Here is a 22,519-nt window from a genome sequence, read left to right on the forward strand (position 1 = left end):
TTCCTGAAAGCCTGGGTGACTGAAAGGTACCTAATCACACATCTCCTTACATCTAAGGTATGGAACTCTGCCTCTTTTTGGTTACTTGGATTGGGACAGAACGAGGGTAGCACTATCTCCTGGAGTCTATGGAACCGGGAAGCTACTTTAGGGAGGTATATCGGATCAGCTCTAAGAATTATCCTATCGTCCAGGATCTGAGTGAAGGGTGGGGCAGAAGACAGAGCCTGAATATCACCAACCCTTCTAGCTGATGTTAGTGCTATTAGAAGCGCTGTTTTAAGGGAAATAGACTTGAGTGATGCTGAATCTATTGGCTCAAAAGGTGAACCAGTTAATGCTTTTAGAACTAAATTTAGATCCCAGGGTACTAAATTGGTTCTGATAACTGGCCTGGATCTAAACACCGCTTTAATGAAGCGAGAAACCCAATAATTCCCTGCCAAGTCACAGTTATACAGGGCACCTAACGCAGAGACTTGGACTTTAAGGGTGCTTGTTGCCAATCCCAACTCGAGGCCCTTCTGTAAAAATTCTAAAATTTTACCAATCGGTGTCCCCTCACCAACTGTAGAATTAGAAAAAGATAATTTTTTTTTCCAAATTTTAGCGTAAATCCTGGCGGTGACCGGTTTTCTAGTACGCATTAGCGTAGTCACTAGATTTCGGGAGAATCCTTTGTTTTCTAACAGGGATCTCTCAAATTCCACACCGTCAAGTGGAGGCCAGGAGCTTGAGGATGGAGTATTGGACCCTGGCCGAGGAGGTCCGGAATTTCGGGTAGGACCCACGGATCGGAGATGGACATGTTCCTCAGGCATGAGAACCAGGGTCTCCTGGGCCAAAAGGGGGCAATCAAGAGGACCCTCGCCTTGTCCTCCTGCGATAGGTTCCCTCCATCAAGGGCAGGAAACCAAACTGAGGCGAGAGGGAGGGCCGCCCCCTTTTAAGCCTGTAGGTTTCCTGTCCTTGGTGGGCGGATCCCCTCTCTCGTGGTGCTGTCATGGTCGACCAATAAACATGAAATTAGACTGGATCCAAAGACTGTGTTAGGTCACATCAAAACCTTTAAAACGGTATATCAAGCCAGTGTGAGACCTGCCCAGGGGTCTACCGTGAATTCAGTCTCCCCACCAAGGAACAAGAGTTGCCCAGGGGAGGAAATTGCAGGACCCACCTCAGGGTCCTGGGATCCCCCAGTATCCCTGGAACACTTGCGTGGTGAAGATATGACGATAGCAAAACAGATGCTGAGAGAAGAGTGTAATGCATTCTCTAAAGATGACTCTCATATAGGCTGTATCCCGTCGTTGCAATTGAAAATTAATTTGAAAGACATGACCCCAGTAACCAGAAGTTACATGTCTGTGCCGAAACCATTACACAGTGAAGTGAAAGAGTATTTACAAGATCTAATCAACAGAGGTTGGGTCCAAAAGTTGAAGTTGTCTTATTCCTCTCCTATTGTTTGTGTTAGGAAGAAGGACGGTACGTTGAGACTCTGCTGTGATTACCAGGAACTAAACCAAAAGTCAGTACCTGAACGGCACCCGATACCAAAGATTCAAGATATGCTGGATAGCTTATCAGGAAGCACCTGGTTCTCTGTCCTCGATCAGGGTAAATCATACCATCAAGGGTTTGTTGAAGAGTCCAGTAGACCCTTGACAGCATTCATTACACCGTGGGGGTTATATGAGTGGAACCACATACCGTTTGGGCTCAGTTCAGCTCCAGCAGATTTTCAGCGGAGCATGGAGACCTGTTTGGAAGGATTGAGGGACGATATCTGCCAGCCATACTTGGATGACAATGTGGTACACAGCAAAACCTTCCAGGAGCATGTTGAACACGTGAGGACCGTATTACAGCAGTATCAACATGGAGTTAAGTTGATCCCAAAGAAGTGTGAACTGTTCAAAAGGCAAGTCTGATTTCTAGGGAAAATTGTGTCCGGAGAAGGATATACCATGGACCCAGCAGAAATCGCTCCGGCACTGGCCTTAAAAGACAAGCGGCCCTCTACTGTCGGGGAGTTGAGGCAGATCTTAGGATTCCGCTAATACTATTGCGTACTTACGTTCGGAACTTCTCCAGGATTGCCGCCCCGCTATACCTCCTCTTGGGGACGACGACAGAGTCAACAACACCCATGGAGAAAAATAAGAACGCGGCTAGGACCGGGCTTAAAAGAAACAATGCCGATTCGTCCCAATAGCCAATTCTCTGGACAGCAGACCACCAGGAGGTATTGGAAGAACTAGTAGACTACCTGGTAAAACCACCCATCTTGGGATATCCTGATTTCAACTTACCATTTGTTCTTCATTGTGACTCTTCTCAAGTTGGACTGGGAGCTGCCCTGTATCAGCATTAAGATGGAAAATTGAGAATTATCGGTTACGGTTCAAGGATGTTGACATACGCCGAGAAGAATTACCATCTACATTCTGGAAAATTGGAGTTCCTGGCATTGAAATGGGCTATCTGTGAACGATTTAGAGATTATCTCTACTACAGCAAAGAGTTTGAGGTATACACTGACAACAACCCTTTGACCTATGTCCTCACTACAGCCAAACTGAACGGGTCAGATATGGGTCACTGAACTAGCTGACTTAAATTTCAGCATCAAGTACAGGCCAGGAAAATGCAATGCAGATGCTGACGGATTGTCGAGAATGCCACTAGAGCCTGAGGAGTTCATGCAAGAATGCTCGGAGGAAGTCAGTCTGGAAGCAATTGAGAGCACTACCCAAGCAGTGCAAGAAGCTTATAAAGAGGAAGACACACCATTGTGGTGTTCATTGACAGTGGAAACCACCATAAAAGCGAGAGAACAAGATCACCCCCTGTCCATTCGACAACAACCAAAAGGAAAAATCCATAGAGCACAATGGGAATATCAGATAATTGGTAGAATACTACTTTATGTGGACCAAAATCAGTTTCCAAGTAAAAGTGAGAGAGATAATAAGTCACCGGCAGTATCTGTTTTAGTTATAGAATGGACGAAGCTCTACCTCAGCGAAGACGGTATCCTGTATCGTAAAGGAGGACAAAACCGGCAGTTGTTACTACCCAGAGTATTCTGTAGGTTGGTCTTCAAAGAACTCCATGAAAACATGGAATACCTGGGAGTGGAAAGGACAACCAACTTGATCCATGAACGTTTCTTCTGGCCGTACATGCAGAGAGATATTGAGAGGTACGTGACCAGGGGGTGTGGGTGTCTGAAAGATTAACGTCCCAACACATCAACCCTGGCACCTATGGGCAACTGCCAAACTATGTATCCATTTGAGATGGTCTCAATAGACTTTCTACATCTCGAGACGTGCAAGGACTGTTACGAATACATATTGGTGGTGATGGACCATTTTAATTGATTTGCTCAAGCATACGCCACCACCAATAAAGCGGGTCGAACAGCGGCAGAGAAGATCTTCAATGATTTTGCTTTGAGGTTTGGGTTCCCTACGAGGTTACACCACGACCAAGAAAGAGAATTTGAGAACAAGCTCTTTGCCAAGCTAGGAAAGTACTGTAGAATTCAGAGTTCCCACACAACGCCCTATCACCCAGAGGGTAATGAACAAGTGGAACGTTTTAACTGGACATTACTGTCGATGTTGCGCACTTTAACAACTGACGAGGAGAAAGACTGGAAGAGTTCTCTGTCAAAAGTGGTATATGCCTATAACTGTACAAAGAGCGATGCAACGGGTTTCTCACCCTTCTTCCTATTGTATGGACGATGGCCAAGACTGCCAATCGGCATCATGTTCGATACTCCGGTGTCAGAGACTTACAGAATGTATCCGGAGTACGTTCAGAAATGGAAGGAATGGATGGCAGCCGCATACAACATAGCATGCAAAATGGTTACGCAAGGACAGAGCAAGAGTGAGGAGTACTATGATTGAAAATGTTATGGAGCAGAATTGGCACCGGGAAGCCGGGTGCTAGTCAAGAACGTAAGTGAGAAAGGCAGTCTAGGAAAACTTTGTTCGTACTGGGAAGACAAGGTGTATGTGGGCGTAAAGGGGAAAGCCGATGACAGTCCAGTGTATGAAATCCTATTGGAAAGAGAAGACAAGAAAACCAGAATAGTCCACCAGAATTTATTACTACCCTGTGATTATCTCCCACCACAACAAGACTTCCGAGAAGCAGACCGACAAAGACTAAGAGACCACCACAGATTGAAGCTCCGGTGGTGGATAGTGACCTTGAAAGTTCGGATGAAGAATAGCACACCGCTGTATTTCTCGGACCGGCAAGGAGAGGGATGTACCATCCTCAGGAGAGTGAACTAAGTCCCGAGGCTTCAGAGTTTGTACCAAGGAGTACAGATGAAGTCCAATTCAGATCTGATGATCGAATACCGGTCACTGGAGAGACCGATCGCCACTCAGGAGAAGAGGAATTACCAAATCGTGCGGAACCAGACAATTCCGGAGAAGTACAGGAACTTACAGAGGCAGTTCCAGGAGCATCTGAGTAAGCATGGGAAATGAGTGCGGCGGAAGAAACTCCTGTGACTGAAGAACCCGTGGTATCTGAGGAACAACCCACCAGGAGGATGTTGACTCGAGAAGTGAGGAGGCCCGTGATGTTGACGTATGAGACACTTGGTGAACCGAGTCACGTGCCAAGGACTGTCGACTGGAAACAGGTATCTCTGCCTACGGACCAGGTAATCCCACTGGAGTGGTATTCACCACCGAGAGGCAGTATGGAAGATGTTGCCTGGTGGAAAGACTTGTTTTCATGCTTTGATTTTCCTTAAAAGACTTTGTAGAAACAAAGAACTGTTAAGGTCTAGTGAGAGAGAGAGCTGGTTGAAGACGTACGAAAACCTCCAGCTAAAGAGACGCTGATTGTGCTAATTGTGTTAATTGTTTATTTCTTACAGGAGTACTACAAGAAAAAGGTCATAGAATAGATTGTTATCAATGTTTATAAATGTTATGCCAATTTGACAATGCCCATTTGTATATAAAGTTACTCAACTTTCACCACTGTCTCCGAATTGGTCAGATTGACCAATTAAAGCGAATGTTGAGGAGGACATTCAAAAAGGAGGGAATAGTGTGACATGCAGAAGTAGTGCTGTTGCTTCAAAAGTATCCAGCAACTATAACAGTTAACACAGTCACAAGAGACAGGAAGTGTTGTGCTTCAGAAGCATCCAGCAACTAGAGGGGTTAACACAGTCACAGGAGACATGGAGTGTTTTAGCAAAGCCCCAGGGGGATTATGGGGAACTTGTTATTGTAGTCTGGCTGAAGCCGAAGAGAAAGGTGGTGTGTTATCTGGATCTGACAGAAGGCAACTGAACAGGATTCAGATCAGGAGAGAAACTAAACACAGGTCAGATAAACTCCCTGAACTAACAGTGCACATTATTGGGCAGGAAGATAAGAACTGGAAGGAATTGGGTCACAGGGATCATCTCCCTCATCAAACCCTCCCCCCTCCATCTCCATGCAGGATAAAGAATGCTGTGTACTATTGTGTCGTTGTGAAGGAAAGCCTGTGTATGCGTAGAAGTGTTCTGATAAGAGATCTAATCAAGGCTGAATTATGCTACTGAAGAGACTGTAATACTGTGCCTTGTGAAGAAACTACTGTGTTGTTACTGGAGCTGGTTGCTCAAGAAACTCAGACTGTACTGTAATGAAGATTGTTGCTGTAATATCCCTGAATTGCACTGACCGTGCTTCAGATTAAATTCCACTGTTAAACTGTTGAAAAAGACTCTTGTCAGATGTGTCTGGTCAGAAATTAAATCTATTGTGTGCCTGAGAGAAGCTGCAGCATATGCTCGCCCTGAGTAACGATTCCCCCAGGATTCCAAAGAATTCATGAAACCCGGTTCGCCCTATCGGAACCTAGCGGCGTGTGTGTAACACATGTAGCTGAACAGTTGGCTCCCAGAGTCAATATTACTGGTGGGCTCCTGCCACCCCAGTCCGACACTGCATGGAGCAATGTACTGCTGATAACGGCTCATGCACATGTAGCACCCCGAGGGCTCGGCTGCTACAGGGGTATTGCACCTCAAACCAGAGGTGTGATATTCCACTCCCGGGTAAGGATGGTGTGTGGACTAGGGCTCGTTAGGCTGCATGCACCACACACACCCCATTTCCGAGGGACAGCTCAACGGTGCTCCCACAGAAGTGCAGGCACGACAGCTTCTATCCCTGGCTGGAGTGGGGAGGGGGAGGAAAACCCAGTGGTGTAGGAGCAGATAGGGGTGGGTCTCTGGGCATAGGTAGGAGCCCATTGGTTGCTAGTCACCTGGGCTCGGGTGCTAGAGGGAGGTATATAAGGTGGGCACCATCTTAGAGTTCAGTCCAGTCAGGAGAAAGAAGAAGAAGTTGAGTCTGAGAGAAGTGACAGGGAGCAGAGCTGCTGCATGGGCTCTGCTCCACGGGCAGGCCTTGTCCGGAGGCCAGGGCCTGAGAGAGAGAGAGAGGAGAAGGAAGAGCAAAGGAAGTAAGAAAGGAAACAAGGAACTGGAACACAGAGAAAGGCCCAGAGACACGAAGGCAGAAGGAACCCCAAAGGCCCAGGAGATTGCGGTGAAGGGTTGGCAGAGCAGGGTACCGGGACCCAAATTGGTGGAGGCAACAGATTCCTCAGCCAAGGACCGGAGGTTGTGACCACATCTTGGTGCGACCCCTCACTACATCCACCAGGAAAGCATACCACGTAGGGTCAGGGAAACCGGAGATAGGTTTCGCCAAGAGAAGGCCCGAGGAAGCTGGACAAAGGTGGGTCACTGGTGAGGACGTCCAGAGAAGGGAAGAGAAGGGAGCCCTGTGCCACGCTCTGGAATTGCCTGGGAGTTGGTCGAGCCCCTTGCCTGGTGAACGCAGCACGGCTCAGGCGGTCCTTCATGTGCACAAGTGACCTGGATGAGAACTGTGAGTAAAGCATTGGAAACTGCACCACACGTCTCTGTGTTTCATCGCCGCACCAGTACCATTAGTACTGGGACGCTCACACCATCACTCCCATCATCCACACTAGCTGCCCTGAGGCAATACTTCTCCCGTGGGGAGTTATCCCATACTTGGCTGCTCTTACAACATCAGCCTCAGCGGTCTGTAGCGCAGCGGCGGTCCCCACTGACCGCAATCCACGGGTGGCGTAGTCGGACATTTGTTATTACACTAAGACTGCCACTGAATTGACCACCCTGGGCACGGACCGGGTCAGCGCCACGGAGACTACAACCCCCAGCATCCCACCAGAGGCCCGGTTCTGGGTTCCCCACGCGGCCCAGGGGGCGCGTCAACTTTTGGCGTAGTCGGCAGGATTCAAACCAACCCGCCACCAACGGGTATTGCGTGCCTGAAGAAGATTGTACATGTACCTTGAAAAGAAGTCTCCCGCCATTTCCAGAAGTTTCCCGCCGTCCGGAGTCGTTTCCCGCCATCCGGAGCCGATTCCCGCCATCAGACGCCATCTTGGACCGTTTCCCGCCATCTTCATCCGTTTTTCCCGCCCTGGCAGAGCGGACGCCATTATGTGCGCACCAAAAGACAGCAGGAAGCCGCCTCCCATCGTGGGCCAGGTCCCAGAGTGGCGCCAAAGAAGGGGCCTGCCCCCAGCAACTATGAGTGCAGCAGTGGAAATGTCCATCAACGTGGGGGGGCTGCCCCTAAGGGTGATTGTCAGCAGATGCCCCCAAGACCACCCCCCATGGGGGCGGATAGGAGAGAAAACTGTGGGGCCGGGCGCGGCCTGGATCAGTTTGGACCTACTGCACCCGGAGATGGAGGGAGCAGCGAACCCCACCAGCACCCTGGCCCGCAGCCTGCTGCAAGCTGAGCCACCCTGCAGTCTGACAGAGTTGCTGGCCCAGCTGCCTAGAGACCCGGACTGCGCGCGTGAGGCGCTGGAAGACCTGAACAGAAGGATGGTCCGGGCGCAACGGGATGTGTTTGCCGGGTGGAGAGAGGAGTTGGCCCGGCAGCACGAAGATTGCCAGCAGAGGACCCCGCAAGGACCGAGTAGCGCGCTTGCCGCTGGGCGCGGAGAAGAGGGACCGGCGGTGGCAGACGACGCAGCGGAGGAGGCCGTCAAGACCAAGGCAGGTAACGGGGACGACACCACCCCAAGCCCTGAGGCCGCAAGCCTGCCCCCACCCTCCGTTGCGGGACCCGAAGCCCTGGGGACCGTACCTGAGACCACGCCTCCACCGCCACCAGCTAGGCCTCAGGCAGCAAGCACCGTCGTCACGCCCCGCCCCGTGCTGTGCCCTCTGAACCCGGGCGCCGTAAAGCAGGAGACGTCACAAGCCGGGACGCAAGGCCTAGTACACCCGGGCGCCGCTGCCTCACCAATGCCCCCTGCCTTGGCGGTGCCACCCCCGGACACGTCCAGCAGACGACCACCGGCCTGGTCGCAAGGCCGAGTGCCCCCGGGCGCTGCTCCTCACCCGGGGCCCCGTGCCATACCACCCCTGGGCGCGGATCTCTTCGCCCAGCATACGGGCCCAGATAGAATGCCCCTGGTGTGGCCGGCCGAGCTGGCCAGCGGCCCCTCAAGGAGAGTTCCACCCCCGCGTGAGCCTCTGATACCGGCTCCGGAGCCTGTAGAAGTCGCCCAGCCCGCGCTGCAGGACGCCCAGTGCGAATGGGACCCAACTGAAAAAGATCTAATGGGGTTCCCCCGAGAAACCCGGGCGGACGCAGCCCGTCGCCTGGATTCCTGCCGTCAGCAGCTGGCCACCTTTGAAAGAGAGCGGCGGCAGAGACGCATCAGGGAGGAGGGACTCCAAGCCCGGAGCGCAGAACAGAAGAAGAGGGCCCGTCAGGACTCCCAAGCCATCCGCGGTCCCCGAGCCACCGGGACCATAGTAAAGTTCCAGCTGGAGCATGGCTGGGACTTCGTCAGGGACCCGGAGGCTGACACCGACGTCTTCGTCACCAGGAGAGACGTAGAAAGCCACCTGCCGGAGGGACATCACGGACGTGACCTGTACCCCGGTGACGTGGTCACTTACACCCGGCACAAGGGCGCCAAGGGACTGTATGCCCTCCATGTCCACCGCTTGACTGAGGAGGAACTGCGGTACCGCCCAGACATGGACTACCCTGAGGGCCCGGACGGGTCTGAAGATTACGAGGAAGGAGCATCAGGAGGACACCGTTACTAATGAACGGTAAAATAGTAACTGTATATAGTTACCCGTCGGGGTATGAGAACTGTTGGTGAAACTGTTACTGATTGGAGTGTGGTCCCCGTTGGGACTAGTGTGGAACTGTTAAAGGACTGTTACCTGTGTGCCCCTAATCCCCTACCAGGCTGAGGACTGTGAGCAGCCATTCCCCTATCCCCACTGGCCTAGGACTGAGAGCCGCCATCCTGTATACAGTTGCGCTTCTTAAAGCGCCCCCTACTGGTTTTATACAAAAACTGCAACGTCTGCCTCAAGATTAACTGGACTGTTGCACCTTTACCTGGTCGCAAGTTGCACAGCGGCCAGAACTCAAGAATATGTTTTGAAAATGTTTTACTTGAAAATGCCTTAATGTGAAAAGTTTGATATGCTGCTAAAATAGTGATGCCAAAGTTTTATATGGTGTTTTTGCAAAAAGAGTTCCGGTGGCATTAGCAAAATGTTTTATAATGATTATACCAGTAACGTTAAAAAGAAAAGAGTACCTCCCATAAAGGGATGAGTTTTTGGTTAATGTCTTATATGCGAGTGCACTTTAAAAATTTGTATGTTTTAAATTGTTTTGCTCTTTTCCAGCCCGAGGACGTGCTGTGATTTACCAGGGGGGAATGTAGCACCCCGAGGGCTCGGCTGCTACAGGGGTATTGCACCTCAAACCAGAGGTGTGATATTCCACTCCCGGGTAAGGATGGTGTGTGGACTAGGGCTCGTTAGGCTGCATGCACCACACACACCCCATTTCCGAGGGACAGCTCAACGGTGCTCCCACAGAAGTGCAGGCACGACAGCTTCTGTCCCTGGCTGGAGTGGGGAGGGGGAGGAAAACCCAGTGGTGTAGGAGCAGATAGGGGTGGGTCTCTGGGCATAGGTAGGAGCCCATTGGTTGCTAGTCACCTGGGCTCGGGTGCTAGAGGGAGGTATATAAGGTGGCCACCATCTTAGAGTTCAGTCCAGTCAGTAGAAAGAAGAAGAAGTTGAGTCTGAGAGAAGTGACAGGGAGCAGAGCTGCTGCATGGGCTCTGCTCCACGGGCAGGCCTTGTCAGGAGGCCGGGGCCTGAGAGAGAGAGAGAGAAGGAACAGCAAAGGAAGTAAGAAAGGAAACAAGGAACTGGAACACAGAGAAAGGCCCAGAGACACGAAGGCAGAAGGAACCCCAAAGGCCCAGGAGATTGCGGGTGAAGGGTTGGCAGAGCAGGGTACCGGGACCCAAATTGGTGGAGGCAACAGATTCCTCAGCCAAGGACCGGAGGTTGTGACCACATCTTGGTGCGACCCCTCACTACATCCACCAGGAAAGCATACCACGTAGGATCAGGGAAACCGGAGATAGGTTTCGCCAAGAGAAGGCCCGAGGAAGCTGGACAAAGGTGAGTCACTGGTGAGGACGGCCAGAGAAGGGAGCCCTGTGCCACGCTCTGGAATTGCCTGGGAGTTGGTCGAGCCCCTTGCCTGGTGAACGCAGCACGGCTCAGGCGGTCCTTCATGTGCACAAGTGACCTGGATGAGAACTGTGAGTAAAGCATTGGAAACTGCACCACACGTCTCTGTGTTTCATCGCTGCACCAGTACCATTAGTACTGGGACGCTCACACCATCACTCCCATCATCCACACTAGCTGCCCTGAGGTAATACTTCTCCCATGGGGAGTTATCCCATACTTGGCTGCGCTTACAACATCAGCCTCAGCGGTCTGCAGCGCAGCGGCGGTCCCCACTGACCGCAATCCACGGGTGGCGTAGTTGGACATTTGTTATTACACTAAGACTGCCACTGAATTGACCACCCTGGGCACGGACCAGGTCAGCACCACGGAGGCTACAACCCCCAGCATCCCACCAGAGGCCCGGTTCCGGGTTCCACACGCGGCCCAGGGGGCGCGTCACACACATCTGATTTGATCAGAGTTTGATCAGAGTGTGGCACGATTTTCATCCATATTTCTCGTATGTGGAAATTTTTTAAAAAAAGTTTCTCCACCTTCTCCATTCTGACAGTCCATAAAATCAGTCTGCACTCAGATGCCATTCGAGAGCGGTCCCATTTTTCCACAGACCCATTGACTTGTATTGCCGATTTTAATTTAACCCTTGGATCAAAATCGGATATATCGCCAATATTTCCCACGAACCTCTTGGTCTGAGAAAAGAAGCCAGCAGGTGTACAGCCCTATAGACTATCATAGGTACGAGTACTATCCGTGAAAACCACGGCTAGCACTTGTACGTGATTATTGGACGTGTGAATGAGCCCCAACAGTGATTTTTTTTTTGGGCTGACAAACAACTGGAACACCTGAAAACGGCATGTATACATGGGTGAATAAATGGGGAACGAGCGTTCTAATTTTTGACGATTGTCTATTCGTCTGAATGCACCATAACTTACCGGACAACTGGGTAATAAGTTAGAGTCTGATTTGGGCTCTATTTTGAGTGTCAGCTACTATTATGAAAAAGTGGCATCAATGATGTATGTCCACAACTAGAGCTGCACCCCACATCATTGCTGTGCCCTGTTTCTTTGGTAATTACACCACTGGTATTTAGTTATAGCTAGCCAAAGATAACCTCATATAGAATGTACATGCAGAAATTATTACTTACGTCCATGTTAAAGAACAAAATTGCTAAGTATAGGTTAGATGAAATAAGCTGTAACACACCAGGTGTGGTTAGCAGTGAAATGACCTGGAACTTATATGTGGATGCATCATCATGACTCTTGTGTTGAATCCTTGTGGGAATTGTGTGTTATCACAGAGTTGTCCAAATTTAGAAATGTTTCTAAAACCGCTAAAGGGCTTTGCAAGTGTTTCCAGTATGTCAGGGCAAGAGCCAAGCAGCCTTCAGCCACATGGCATATTGGGGTCACTGCTGGTTTACACCACTTCTATCCTTAATTGGGTTCAGAGGAGCGAACCATGTCTGTTGTTAGAGCGATTCCCTTATATTATTTACATGTATTCAGTATAGCAAAATCTAGGGCATTACAGGAATAGGCGAGTGAATGTGAGTGTGTTTAGTGCATCCTATAGTATAAAAATAAATAATAATATTTCATATTATAATAAAATTTCACAGTAATGACTATGAGTGAATCACTTACAGTATGTGTATGTTAGGTATTCACACTGTGCGGTAATGAGGCAGTGACCCAAGGAAAGTTCAACTTAAATGGCTTTATTTGTAAAAACTCGCGCTGACGTAAATATGCGGCGCTTGCGCAGTATGTCATGGCCAGTCGCGCTTGTACAACGAGCGGCTCTCGAATATGATCCCCCTCACTGCCTCACAGTGTATTCATATATATAAATTAAATAAATATAAAATTCGCGCTGAGCTGTCGGAGAAGAAGGAGGGAGAGAGATTAAATTATTAATAAAATGAATTTATTATAGATAGGTTAAAAGGTCTAAATAGCAATTCCAAAAAAAAAAATATAATAATAAGAATGTGCCCTCAAAGGTGGGTAGATAAAAGTCCAATTGATAGTAGCCAGTCAGGGTATCAGAGGGACCATAGGTTTAACAATGATACCTAGAAGGGAGAGAGAGGGGAGGTGTATCAGTAGGGCATGTTTTGGTTCTTATTGTAGAGGTTGATGAAGAGAGATAGTTACCTTCCTTGTATAAGAATATTCTTATGTTGCGTATTCTCACCGGGGGTGATATCCAAGTGGCTAGAATATATAGGTGCCTATTTGTGCAAGAGATTTATAAAGAAATATTAGTTAAAAAGTCTTACAATCGTGCTTTTTTATGGTTTTAAAATCGTACTCTTTATGATTTTTTAAAATGATTTTTTTTTATTTATTTTTTTTTAAGACACGCAGGATACCTGGTATCGCAGTTCTGTGTATAATCCTATGATGTTGATTATGGATAAAAAATCTTGTGGGAGGTAGAGCAGAGCACTAGTTACCCTAGTTACCCTAGAAAGAAATAGAAAATGGTAACTAACTCAAAATACATGCGTCACTGTATAGGTCTCCCCAATAGATGGTAGTAGCGGGAGGAGGACCCGATACTAGTGTCCAACGTGTGGTTTATATTGTACCCAACGTTAATATGTGTCCAGTAAGTGCACTATTAGGTAGAGTGTATAGTACTATCGAAAGTGGTCAGTACCTCTAGCGGACGTCAATATTAGTCCTATGGTAATGAAAGTCTATGGCAATGAGAGTCTTACCTCATCTTCGGTATAGATGATTGCAAGGGGCAGTAGGAGTGCAAGCTTAAAGGTGCGTTGTGGGTACTACTGTTGTCCTTTAGTATATGGATGGTATCTGGTTTACCTCGTGGGTGGTTAAGTAGAGCGGCAGGAGGAAGCAGAGCCCCGGCCGGTGGCTATGTGCTTCCGTCAATGTAACCTCGTTGGCGCGCAGATTCAGGTGGAGCCGGCAAGGCGAGTAGGACCTTGCGTGACGTCACTGGCACGTGATGGTCATGTGATTCCTCAGGCTACGGAGCGCTGAGAGAGCCAATTCCAATGCGTTTCGGAAACGAACGGTTTCCTTCCTCAGGGATGGCTCTCAAAGGTGTACCTGCTGTTTATATACTTTGTAGGTGGCCATTGTGGGAAGTCCTTCATTCCAGGTAGGAGGTCCTTCAATTATTGAACGCAAATAATTCAATCTCGCTGTTGAGACCCTTAGGTCTCAGAGTGTCCATATTAAAAATCCACTGACTCTCAATTCTTGACATACACTTAATGTAGTCCCCTTGTCGCCAGTGTTTGGGGACAGTTTGAATACCGGTCACTTGGGTACCAATAATCCTCCCCCCATGTTTCATGGTGTAGTGTCTGGAGAGAGGGTGACCTACAAATTTATTTTTAATATTTCTAAGGTGCTCATTGATCCTTACATACAGAGGGCGTTTGGTGCGACCAATGTATAGCTTGTCACATGGGCACTTTAACCCATAAATCACTCCCTTTGTGCAGCATGTAATAAAATCATTAATTGGAAATTCAATGTTATGATTTTTAATAGTTTTTTGTTTTTTCAATGATAGGCGTTTGCAAACAGAACATTTATGACATGGATAGAAGCCTGTGTGATTATTTGGGTGGGGGCCTTCCATATTATGGTAGTTATTTATCATTGGATTTTTTACTGTTGGAGCAATTATGTTCCCTAGATTGTTAGCTCTTTTAAAGACAAATTTAGGATGTGGGGGTATTAAATCCCCAATGATTTTGTCCACCTTCAGGATGTTCCAGTGTTTTCGGACATTTTTTTTTTAAATCTTTGTATTAGCATTGAATTGGGTAATGATGGGGATGTCTGCCAAGGTTTCTTGATTCCTATTGTCCTGATTCATTCCATCATGTTTGGCTTTATCAGTTAGTAGATTTTCACGTTGTGATTCTGAGATAGTTTTATGGGTAGCTAACAAAAAGTCCTTTTTGTAACCTTTGTCCAGAAATTTTTTAGTAAGTATTTGCGCTTCCACCTCAAAATCAGTTTCCCTTGAGCAGTTCCTATAGATTCTCATATATTGGCTTCTTGGGATGTTTAATAGCCAATTCGGTAGATGACAACTGTCTAAGGGTATATAGCCATTCACGTCAGTGGGTTTGGAGTAAGTATGTGTAAAAAGATGATTTCGTTCAATATAGATGTCAATGTCTAGAAAATTCACTTGTTCTTTACTGACGTTAGAGGAAAATTCGAGGAAAAATTCATTAACATTAATTTCCAATAGAAATTCATCAAGTGACTTCTGGTCTCCAGACCAGATAAAAAGAATATCATCAATAAAACGTTGCCAGAGGACCAGATTTGCGTGTAGAGCCCCACCTGGGTAAATGTAAAGATCTTCCCATCTGCCTACATATAAATTGGCATAACTGGGCGCGAATCTGGTCCCCATGGCAGTACCCCATTCCTGGGTATAGTAGTTCGTCCCATATTGAAAATAATTGTGGGACAAAATGAATTCCATACATTCTGTAATGAATGTGATTTGTTCTGGAGGGGTATTGCTCAATTTGTTGAGAAAGTAAGTAGCAGCTTCACAGCCTTTTTTAGGTTGTATTACTGTATATAGTGATGATATGTCAAGAGTTCCTAGGATATAGTTGTCTTTCCAGGTAATCTTATTCAGCATGGTTAAAATGTGCTTACTATCTTTAATAAAGGCTGGGAGTTGAGGGACCAGATGGTACTGACCACTTTCGATAGTACTATACACTCTACCTAATAGTGCACTTACTGGACACATATTAACGTTGGGTACAATATAAACCACATGTTGGACACTAGTATCGGGTCCTCCTCCCGCTACTACCATCTATTGGGGAGACCTATACAGTGACGCATGTATTTTGAGTTAGTTACCATTTTCTATTTCTTTCTAGGGTAACTAGGGTAACTAGTGCTCTGCTCTACCTCCCACAAGATTTTTTATCCATAATCAACATCATAGGATTATACACAGAACTGCGATACCAGGTATCCTGCGTGTTTTTAAAAAAAAAAAAAAAAAATCATTTTAAAAAATCATAAAGAGTACGATTTTAAAACCATAAAAAAGCACGATTGTAAGACTTTTTAACTAATATTTCTTTATAAATCTCTTGCACAAATAGGCACCTATATATTCTAGCCACTTGGATATTACCCCCGGTGAGAATACGCAACATAAGAATATTCTTATACAAGGAAGGTAACTATCTCTCTTCATCAACCTCTACAATAAGAACCAAAACATGCCCTACTGATACACCTCCCCTCTCTCTCCCTTCTAGGTATCATTGTTAAACCTATGGTCCCTCTGATACCCTGACTGGCTACTATCAATTGGACTTTTATCTACCCACCTTTGAGGGCACATTCTTATTATTATATTTTTTTTTTTTGGAATTGCTATTTAGACCTTTTAACCTATCTATAATAAATTCATTTTATTAATAATTTAATCTCTCTCCCTCCTTCTTCTCCGACAGCTCAGCGCGAATTTTATATTTATTTAATTTTCATTTTTTGGACAACTGTGGTTTTGTTTAAATTCGCTGCAGAACACTCGGTTTCATTCCCAAGAGCGCCACTGATATATACTTTTATTCATATATATAAACTAGCTATTGAACCCGTTCTACGCCAGGGTGGCGAGCATTTTTATTGGTATATGGTCTCCCATACTGGTATGTGCTGCCTCCTCCTGGTATTTGTGCTGCCCCCATCCTTTCCCCACCATCCTATCCCAGTATGTGTGGCGCCCCTCACCCCCAATCCCGGTATGTGTGGCGCCGCTCACCCCCAATCCCGGTATGCGTGGCGCCCCTCACCCCCAATCCTGGTATGCATGGGCCCATCATCCCCAATCCTGTTATACATGGTACCCCTCATCCCTATCCTGGTATGTATGGTACCCCTCATCCTGGTATTCATGGCACCCCTCATCCCTATTCTGGTATGTATGGTACCCTTCATCCTGGTATGCATGGCACCCCTTATCCCTATTCTGGTATGTATGGTACCCTTCATCCTGGTATGCATGGCATCCCTCATCCCTATTCTGGCATGTATGGTACCCTTCATCCTGGTATGCATGGCACCCCTCATCCCAATTCTGGTATGTATGGCCTCCTCATCCCAGAAACCTGATATGCATGGCACCCAATCCCTCATGCTAGTATGCATGGCACCCCTCATCCCTATCCTGGTATGCATGGGCCCATCATCCCCAATCCTGGTATACATGGTACCCCTCATCCCTATCCTGGTATGTATGGTACCCCTCATCCTGGTATTCATGGCATCCCTCATCCCTATTCTGGTATGTATGGTACCCTTCATCCTGGTATGCATGGTACCCCTCATCCCTATTGTGGTATGCATGATACCCCTCATCCTGGTATGCATGGCACCCCATCCCTCATCCTGGTATGCATGGTGCCCCGCATTCCTATCCTGGTATGTATGGCACCCCTCACCCCCTAATCCTGGTATGCATGGTCCCCTCACCCCCCTCCTGGTATGCATGGTCCCCTCACCCCCCAATCCTGGTATGCATGGTCCCCTCACCCCCCAATCCTGGTATGCATGGTCCCCTCACCCCCCAATAATGGTATGTGTGGCACCCCTCACCCCCCAATCCTGGTATGCATGGTCCCCTCACCCCGCAATGCTGGTATGCATGGTCCCCTCACTCTTCAATCCTGGTATGTATGGCCCCCTCATCCCTTTCACGCTGTACACACACACAAAAAAATAAACACTTATACTCACCTTTCTTCTCTCTGCTCCAGCGCTGCTGTATCCTGTTCTGCCGGAGGCCGGGGAGTAGTGTGGCGCCGGAGCACCGCGCTGTCCGGCACCATTTTGATGAAGACACACTGCAAATGTGTCTTCGGTAAAATGGCGCCAAATAGCGCTATGCGCATGCTCCGATCCGACGCCTCACTCCTGCCCTGGGCTCCGGCGAAGAGAGGCGCCGCGGCAACGCTCCTTCCGGTCAGGTAAGTATGTAAGTATGGCGCCGGAGATCGCGGTATGCGTTCAGTGTCTACACATACCGTGATCTCCAGCCCCATACACTCCTCTTACCTGTAACGGCTGGATGCCTGCTTCTGTCTGGAGCCAGAGTGCGCGTCACGCATGCGCAGTCTATCGAGGCTTCAGACAGAGGGACGCTTGTAGCGTTATATTATAGATACTGTATATATAACAAAAGTATGCAGCAGCACTCTGTAAGCACTAAGATATATGCAAACATTGAATATATTAAGTTTAGACTGCATTGCAGAATATACTTATAAGATGAAAATACTTAGCACACAAATTGGACAATTCATGAGAACCAACCAACCAAAACAAGGCATACTTTCCTTTAATGGAGCTCTAAATCTCATATTTTTCAAACATCCTTCTCCTGGGCTAAAAGCCTACAAATTTAAAATTTACGCCTTGTAGTGGCTGGTGGGCTGCTTAGTCAATTTGTGCCTTCATTTTATAAGTATACTCTACATATCAGCATGTATATACAGTATATGTATATACATACATACACACACAGACATATATACACTTTTAACTTGTAGCCAAAATTATCCTGTTCCCATTGCAAATTAGGTTTATTAGCAAAATGTACAAATTTTCTGCTGTTTGCAATAAACCAATTAAATAAGAATAGTTAATATCTTGACACAACTAACGTAATAAATTGTTTCTTCAAATTCAGTCCAAAATATCACTTTTAATGACTGCTCCATTCTCTGGATTATTCAACCCCATAATGACAAATATCTTTAGTACTTAATAGAGCTCTTTTAGCTGTTATTACCAGCTGCAATAGTGATACATAGCCGGACACCAGCTCTTGAGGAGTCATAGCCTATTGAGCAGGGAGCAGGGAGTTGGACCAGATGACCCAGGAGGTCCCTTCCAACTCTACCATTCTATGATTCTATGATTCATGGGTAAAGGCCTCCAGGTCTTTGGTTGTCAAGAGAGCAGTTCAAAAACATTAAGAGAAGTGCTCATTGCTTTACACAAGCAAGAAAAAGGATACAAAAAAGACAGCATAGACATTAAAGGTTCCTAAATATACAGCTGGAAGCAGAGTTTTCAAGTTAAAGGAAAACTGGTTGCACTACCTGGATGTAGCAGAAAGAGGAAGCCATCACCGGCTGGCACTTGATTGCTTAGGAGGCAGGAGGTCAAGGGTTTTTGACTGCCTGCCGACTGCCTGCCTCGCGGTCAAAAACTCTTGGGGGACTGAAAAAGACCCGCAGCAAGATATGGTAAAAGCAGGCACTGAAGTTTTAGTTTGGATGTTTACTAAATGCTGAAGGTCTATATGCTCAAACCATAAGAAGTTCACCCCTACTAACCTAAAAGCACATAAAAAAATGTTTATGCTTAAAACCACATAAATAAGCCACATGAGTTTTGGGATTATGTTCTGTGGAACAATGAATCAAAACTTAAACTTTCGGGCCTATGGATCAACTGTATGTCTGGAGGAGGAAGAATGAAGCAAGCACTGAAAAAAACATCCTGCCTACAGTGAAGCATGGTGGTGGCTCTGTGATGCCTAAAGTGAAGCATGGCAATGTTTCGGTGATGCCTATGGTGAAGCATGATGGTGGCTCAATGATGCCTACAGTGAAGCATGGTGGTGGCTTGGTGATGCCCCCAGTGACGCATGGCGGTGGCTCTGTGGTAAATATGCATGGCAGTGGCTTAGTGACATTTTGGGTATCTTTTTCTTTTTCTAGTACTGGAAACTTGCAGCTTTCAGATGGTAAGAAGGATTTAATCAATTATCAGGAAATCCTAGGAGAAAACATCATGCCTTCTGTGAGGAAGCTGAAGCTTTGGCATCTTTGTACCCTCTAACATGACAATAATCCCAAGCATACCTCAAAGTCCACAAAGGCTTGGTTTCAGAAGTCCTGGAAGATTCTGAAGAGAGAGTCACATTTACCTGACCTGACACCCATAGTAACCATAGTAAATCTTTGGTGGGATTCCAAGAAGGCACGCAAACCCTTCGCCTATTAGTGAACCAGAGGCCATTCCCCATGTGGAATGGGCTAAGATTTTTCATGAACACTGTCAGAAGCTTGTGGTTGGCTATACATCATATTTGCAGCAGGTCATAACAGCCAATGGGTTTTAAACTAAGAACGCTTGTCACAAAGAGCTTGCTTAATTCTTAGCCTTCAGTTGTCATTAAAAGTGGTATTTTCTGCTAAATTTGGAGAAACCATTTGTTATATTAGTTGTGTTGAGCTATTTAAATTGTTCTTGTTTGATTTTTATTGTAAACAGCAAAAAGTTGCCAAATTTTACTATTAAACTTAATTTTAAATGGGTGTTGAATAATTTTGATTACAAGTTCACAAAAGTCTATTGCTATCTGTTGTATGATGGATCGGACCCTGTTACATAGACAACAGTATGACTGCAACAGCACGAGAGCTTGGGTTTATTTTTCATACGCATCCACTGTGTGCACAAAAAGATATTATCCAAAAAAAATCGTGTAGTGATGTGTATACAGTGATAATTAGTAACATTAGCGATATCCCCAGCTATAAAAACAGAATAATTTTCTTAAACAGAAGATTGGAGCACTAATAACAAGTTGTACGTGCACCGTTTGCAAAATACTTGAGATATTTGTATCAATGAAATCCATAAAATAACACTTATTTCCATATATACAAGCACTTCCTTCCTATTCCAGTCTGAAGCTCAGTGGCTGTTCTCTATTAAAACGGTAAGGAAACTGGTTTTCGTCATAATAAACAAAAGTGACTTTCACACTGATAGCTCAGCTCACTATTCTGCAGAATTATCTGAGCTAGAAGACAGCGACAGCTGAAGGTTCCTGGAAAAGGTACAATTTAATCCCAGGGAGTCTGACGGCTGCTTAGATACTCCTGGTGTTAGTGCTGAAAGCAAGCCTACATTCTGGTTACTAAGGCTCCTTTTCATTATTTCATATGAAAAAAATACCTATGCGAACTCAGGTTTTGTTTTTTTAATGTTTGTACTTGCGTATAATTGTTTCTACAGATGAATGAGGCACCTTCCGGTATCCTGAAATTGGATGAGCCAGAAGTGTGCCGGTTCACAATTCTCTTCCTGATATCTTGGCTGATTTCTTTAGACTTTCCCATGATGCTACACAAAGAAGCAGTGTGTTTCAGGTGTGCATTAAAATACATCCACAGGTGTGTCTCTAATTAACTCAGATGTTGCAAAAAAAAGCTTCCAAACACATAACATCATCATATGGGCAGTGCAGAATTGTTTAAAGGCATAGTAATCTTACTGTATGTAAACTTTTGACTTTGCAGTAAGTAATAAAAATTCCTTAAAACATTCTCTCTCTCTCATTATTCTGGCATTTGGCAAATATTAAACATTATGGTAATCCTAATTGACCTAAAATGGGAAAGATTTATTCTGATTATATGTCAAATATTGAGAAAAGCATGCATATGTAATAATAATAATAATAATAATAATCTTTATTTTTATATAGCGTTAACATATTCCACAGCGCTTTACATACATTATCATCGCTGTCCCCATTGGGGCTCACAATCTAGATTCCCTATCAGTATGTCTTTGGACATATATGTCTTTTTATATACTGTATGTAAACTTCTGGTTTCAACTGTATAAAGAAAAAGAAAAAAAGTAGTGAATAGAAAGACAAACTCTTAAAACATATTATAATACTGTAAAGAAAAAAATCCACATGAAGGTTTATGTCAAGTTATTTCTTTAAATGTCCTAATAGACTGGTATCTCAGGACTTTACCTTGAAGGGGTTGTCCAGACTTGAGGCTCAAGTCTGCAGTCACTCTATGTGACTGCAGACTTGTGAATCCTCATAGCGTGCACAATGTGCACTGTCAGGATTTGCCAATGCCAAGAGCAGGCGGTTATGCGACCGCAAGTATGCAATTTGCATACTTCTGGTCACATTCCAACTAGACATGTCCAGCCTCGCTCAGTTTACTGATATTTAGTAAAGCCATGCACATCTAGTCGACATGTGACTGAAGAATCCAGAGAATCCTAAAACATACTTCTTTACACAAAAACGTTTTGTGCCACTTTGAATAATCATAAACGTAAAATATGGCCATAATAATAAATAATTATAATAATAATATTCTAGCTCCTTTCCAAAAGCATTTTACCAAGCCAAGTCAGATATGCTGCTTTTGCACTGATGAGGGGCAAACACCTTGAAAAAGGTTTCTACAAATAAAATGTCCCGTTTGGATTCTTATCCTAAGGTTAGAGCTAGACGGTGACGTGTCACGCGGCAAAAACATTTGTGCAACTTGCTGTTGCGCGACTATTTTACAGCTGTGATTTTGCTATAAAATAAAATAGCCAAGCTGTGGTAAGTCATACATTGCTTTGCGACTTGCATTGTAATCTATGGCAACTGAGTTGTGTGCAACTTGTGACCAGCGTCAGAAAATCCAACACATTTTGAAATATTTGCAACTCATGTGGCAAAGCTTGTTTAAGATTTGATATTTACTTTTAGGATTGCTACCCCCAATAGGTGACACTAGAGTTCAAGTCCTCTTTCTCTTTGATGAGAAGCATTGCATGGCCTAAAAGTCTCCGTAAATTGTATTAGCACTCTCCACAAGTAGAAATGTTCCCCCTTAAACGTCTTTGTCAGAGGCCTCTCACCTAGCCAAATCAGATCTCCTGCTTTGCACTGATGAGGGACAAACACCCTGTAACTCTTATGTGCAAAAGCAGTGTCTGGTTTGACTTCTTACCCTAACCCACATGGTAATGCTAGTTAAAGGGTTGATATTGA

Source organism: Phyllobates terribilis, unplaced genomic scaffold (assembly GCF_046119375.1).
Source record: "Phyllobates terribilis strain yellow unplaced genomic scaffold, ASM4611937v1 Scaffold_7__3_contigs__length_470593459, whole genome shotgun sequence".
NCBI lineage: Eukaryota > Metazoa > Chordata > Amphibia > Anura > Dendrobatidae > Phyllobates > Phyllobates terribilis.